Below are 6000 nucleotides of genomic sequence, written 5' to 3'. Positions count from 1 at the left end.
AAAGTGCATTATTACTGACTTAGTAGTTTCTATTTTTTCAGTGGTAGCTATGGTTATGGATGAATGCTTTCAACAGAAGTTAAAAGAGAAAATGAGTCATTAACGATACCAAACCAGAGCCTTGTGTGCTTAGTGAAGCCTGACATAATCTTCAGGGTTCAGTTAGCACAGAGAGCTTACACAGGGTCTTAGTTTTCCACAGTGAAAATATCCACAAAAATGTTTTCTTGCATAACTTTTATCTTCAAGATTCTATCAGCAGAAGTTACCTTTGACACTAAACAGTTAAATGACATGAATGGGGGGTGGGTGGAAATGAGAAGGAAAAAAAGAGAAAAAAAAGGCACATCTGGCAGCAAGGAAAATAAAACAGTTTCTGTAATTCAGTATCTCTCTTTATGGACCTTTTGTTGTCATCCTCCTCATTTCCTGCGGACTTCTCCTCCCCAAAGATTGCACTCATCTAACACACCCAGACAGCAGCACTTACACACCTAGTAAAGGATATGTTTAAAGAATTCCTTGTTCTTAATCTATGCATTCATTTTAAACTGTGATAAAATACCTTTGCCTTGTAGCTGTGTGGATCCTTTGATTCTGAACTAGCTTGATTTTGCATGCATGGAGATGATTTGCAAGTGGGAGATTGGGGATTCAGATCAATGCATCTGCACCAACTGCTGGGTCGGGGCAACTCTAATTCCCATGCATTTGACCAGCTTCATGCCACTGCATTTCTGAGTTGGTATAGTAATGTATTGAATCAAATCCACCATGAAAGGCACAGGATCAAAGGAGGAAATACTTGTAACCACTCACCCAAGTGCCTGCCCTTTATATAGCTTACCCCTTGCACCAAGTAGATTAGGGCTGATAAATAGCTGGAGTGCAGTTTCAGTCCTAGTAACATGCTATGAAAACATCTTGCATTCGGTGGCTAATCCAGACTTCTCCCTTCCCTGCCAGACCACAAACCTTTCATCGTAAACTTCTCCATTCATCTTACACTGGCATGAAGAGGCGACCCATATTGGATACATCTACAGATGTTTTATTAGTAGCACATGTTTTGGATGCTGGAATTATATGAGAACATACTGTGATCCAGCTGCAGGTGTTTACTAAATAGGAAATAAGTAGAAATATCATGGAGGCACTCTAGGAATGAAGCAATTCAATATTAATTGAATTCACTCAGTGTTTATGTTAGCTGATTTAAATCTAAATCTGCTGCTCTTCTGAGTTTATTCCTATTCCCAAGACACACATTTCCCTAGACATGGTCAACTCAGTCCCCTGAGCACCCTCCTGAGCCACTATTGTAAGTAAGGAATTGCCAGCTCCACAAGGAAGGGCTGCTGACATGAAGGGTCCTGGGAGCCCCAGGGGAGGCCAGACAGCAACAGTCATGGCTGTGCACGTCCTTAGAGGCATGGCAGATGTTGTGCAAAAGTTTAGATGATTCTATATTTAGATTTATGTAAGTAATATCCGTTTCCTGATACTTTTTTTTTCCTATAAATGGTCTCTACATGCTACACAGATAAAATCGGGTGAGGTGGTCTATGGGGAGAGGGGAGTGAAAAGAAGTGTTTTAATGCCATTAACAGCTTATTGAGTTATGGTTGTTTCTGTTTCAAAACCCAGGTGATAGAAAGAGTTTTTCAAGTGAATTGTCAGGTAATTAGAACAGAAAAGTATTCATTTCCTCTTATCACTCATAGTTGTAATAGCTTTATCCTTTCTCCATGTAACTTTTGTCTTCTAAAACACAGCTGTTATCCTGAAGGAAGAATAAAACAGAACCCTTGTAAATTTAATAACAAAAGGCCATGAATATATATCACATCTCTTCTGGAATGAATACTTTAATTTAAGAAAGACAACTATAAGCTCTTTAATAGCTGCTATCTTAGGTAACCACATAGGTTATAGGGAAGAATTAAATACCATGTTCAAACTCAGAGTAATCCATGTTCAGATGCAGCACAAGAAAACACGGATAAGAAATCAAAGCATGAAAGACAGCATTTCCATTTATTTCATACTTTTGAACTTGAGAATCAGGTTATTTGCAACAACTAAAAGTTTTTGGCCCTTAATTGTTAGCAAAATGAAAGCATTTGTTTAATATGCTCATAATAGAGGGTTGATTTTTTCATTCACTAACAACATAGTTAATTTCTGTCACACTTCAAATTCAAGGAACATACATTAAGAAAAACAGGCAATTTAAAATTAGACTTACTCTTATTAGAAGGTGCATCCTGTAAGCTGTCAAGACTTGTAAAAATGTGACAAAACATACATCAGTGCAGGGAGGTATGTCAGAGGTTTAACAAAAACAATTTTTCTAGGGTTAAGAAATGCTTAAACTTCTGTTATTAATAATGACTTCTGATTATTTTATGAACACGTAATAAGCATCTGTACTATCATTCCAGAGGTTGTGGTGGAACTGCACACAGTATTCAAAACATGGATATACCAATTACTCTGTAGTAATGATATTTGGGTTTTATTTCTATTAAGGTAATTTACAACAATCTGTTTACCTTATATACACCATTAATTGAGCTGATGTAAGCTGAGAAACAACTCCAGAACATCTAGAGGTGCAACAAGTCTTTTCTTATCTACCTCTTTTATCCACAATTAGGTTATATATTTTTATGTGAACTGTTTTTTACACAATTATTTTTAAATACTTCAGCAGCTCTTTGAAGATTTATCAAGAACTGTCTGGCTTGCTTAATTACATATCCATGTTTCTCTTTCAGCATAATTTTTCTCAGTTATATGCAAAAAATTTAAACACAGGAAAGCTTGGGAAACCTCATTTCATTTTGAACTGCTAATGAATTCGTAGTCTCTGCTTCCTAAATTTAGTATGTTGTCAATCTGGAAGATGACCTTCCTTCTTATGACAACTTATTTTCTGCAAAAATTTGTAGTGAGAGATTTTATCTAAAGGTGTTCTCTTAAAAAGAAAACAAAACTTTAACAGTCCTATTATTCTTCACTGCTTCCTTTGTGTTTCTTCAAACATTTAATGATAGCCTAAGGTAGCTCTTTACAAAAGCAATGTTGGCCTTTTACTGGCACATATTAATTAATGTATTGTAATCAATTTCTAATTATACCCTCTGTATTTTACCCATGGCCAAAGGTTTGCTAGTTGGTATTTCACCACATAGTCTTTTCATGATGTTTAAGATCATTTGCCGTCTTCTATTCCTCTCAAAAAGTACAATGTTTCTGTGAGACTAGAAAAAGAATCACAATTCACAATATTGCATCTTAAACCTAACACCTAATGGCTTTGGGACTCACAACAAATATTCAGTTCACATTGTTCCCCAGGCAGAAAAATATGTATCTATTTAGCAAGGTAGTTACACACTGCTCTTTTGAGGACATTATCTATACTTATTGTCAGAAATACAGAACATTGTCTGCTAAAACTATTTCGTAAATCTCAGTAAACCTGCAGTTCAAGATAAAGAATGTTTAATATTGATGTAAGGGCACACGGTATCTATTTCCAGTGGGCTTCTATTTTCTATATTTTCAGGTGACAGATTAAAAACTATTTCCAAAGTATCAGTACTTGTGGTTGATGAAGATCATATACCCTTTTATTCATAAAAACAGTGATCTGACTTCCATAGTGATATTTCTTACACTAATTGAGACCTATAATGTATTACACGAGTGCTCACACAGGCTAATTTCTTGTGTCTAATGTACAGTAAATATACACAGCAGATAGGTGCACACTAGCAGCCTCATGTCACACAAACAATCTCAGGTAAAATGCAGAAGCCAAGAGTTTCTAGTTTCTAAAAACCAAATATGTGTCAAACAAGCCCTTTGTTCTATGACCAATAAAACTCGACTTTGTTCTTCTATATGACTCTCACTTCTTTTTATGGTCTTCATTTCATTATTTCTAATAAATCAAAGAAGAGACTGACTCATGGTGGAAAATTGTGTAAAAGTAGGACAAAGAAGATAGAGATAGAGATAAATCCAGGAGATGTGGATGAAGGAAAGAAAATTGATTTATTTGTAGAAAGTTTTCTGTGGAGTAAGCCTGGAAATGAGAATGTGTTGTGAAATGTGGAGGGCATTAAATCATGTCTAAACCTAAGTTAAAACACCCTGTACACTGAACTGTTTTAAGTGAATCACAAAACTTTCAGATGACATTACAGTTCTAAAAAATACAGGCGAAATTAACGAGTGAAGGCCAAATATATGGTAACTTCACTAGAGTAGGAATGTTACTACTTCAAACTCTTTTATCTTTAATTACTTTGCAAGTTTTAGAGTTGAGTTGTATAGCTTGAAAAAAATGCTGACATCTGCAAGTGTCTACTGCAGACTGTAGGTTGAACCCAAGGAAAATATGTATTGTGCTACAGATCATTTAACAAAATTTGATAAAGCCAATATTTGGGGATAAAGTGCTCTAAAATCTTCCTGTCTAGGATAGATAGATAGATAGATAGATAGATAGATAGATAGATAGATAGATAATTGGAACAGATTCCAATGCCTTGTTTACCTTTTGATATCTCTTTTGTATTGAAATTGGAAAAGTAATCCATCCTTTTTCTTTTATTTTTTTGGTTAATAAAAACTTGTTTGCAAAGGCACAAAACAGTGACATTCATCAGTCATGTAGAGTACAATGTTCAGTATTTAGTATCATCAACTTACTTTTTCTTTTATGTACATCACCCTAACCTATCTGGTTTTCCCTTGGGCACACAATCATGTCCTGTATAAATTTACTTATGTACTGGGAAAACAAAATCTCTGGGTTTTTTTGCCACGCAGTTTAAAATTCAGAATTAAGATTGTAATATGAGCATAAATGAAATTATACAGGCTAAATAGAGTCGTAGAAAAATAAAGTAAAAGATAATCCTTCGCAGGGAGAAATCCGTGTCATGTGAAAGAATATTTTCTTTTCTTGCTACGGTTTTTGCACATTGACTGCATATGCATTACTGAGGACAAGAACATGTCAATATGACTGTGATTTTTGTGTGAGTGTGTGTGAAAACAAGCATGAAGAATATTTAATTTAAAAATAAAAATTTCTTAAGAAATGATGTAAATTAATACTGATCTTTTATCCACCAATACATGGCTTTCTTTTTCTGTTGCGTTTCTTACATTTACATTTTTTAGGTTCCAAAATATTTCATATGTACTCTTGGACACAAACATTAAGGTAATTACATTTGCATATTTCATGTAATACTGAAGCAGACAGCAACAACAAGAGCAATATTATAATATGAGGAAAAAATGTTTATTTTTTAGTTTAGAATACCTTTTAGCTGGCAGTGAGGGCAGTTAGGACAGCTGTTGCACCTAAAACAGCTATCTATCTCTGTCAGTGTCTGCCAGCTCTTAGGGAGAGGTTTGCAGTGGACTTGACTGGGCTGTCAATCCTAATCTGGAGAAATCACTTTTGAGGTCATGTAACCCTACACAGTAGAGACCTAGATCACAATTATTTGGAAAAGAGTAAAAAGTGGAATCTTATCTAACTCACATTGAAAAGAAATGAAAAAAATCCGTGCTATTCACAATAAAGATTAAATAACATTAATCAATGTTATTTAACAATTTAACAATTCAAATCTCAAATGAAAAACCATTCTTTCAGTGTGTCATTCTAACCTTTCAACCTCTTTGGACAATAGAACAAAATCCATTATTGTTCAATATGAATTTATACAGATTATAGGATAGAACAAACCTAGAAGCTAATACTTGCATAAATTAATTCAATTTCTTTGCTTTCAACATTACTAATAGAAAATATTTATCCATATATGTACTTTTGTACTGTGATGTAATATATTTATCAGTATATGTACTCTTTATACTTGAAAAACTGGCAGAAAGCTATGTTGACTCTGATTCATGACTTTAGATATTATTTTGTGGAGCACAGAAATTTGGATTTAATTCCCTGAA

Source organism: Motacilla alba, chromosome 5 (assembly GCF_015832195.1).
Source record: "Motacilla alba alba isolate MOTALB_02 chromosome 5, Motacilla_alba_V1.0_pri, whole genome shotgun sequence".
NCBI classification, from domain to species: domain Eukaryota; kingdom Metazoa; phylum Chordata; class Aves; order Passeriformes; family Motacillidae; genus Motacilla; species Motacilla alba.
The sequence above is the reverse complement of the archived record's forward strand: the minus strand, read 5'-3'. Positions refer to the sequence as shown.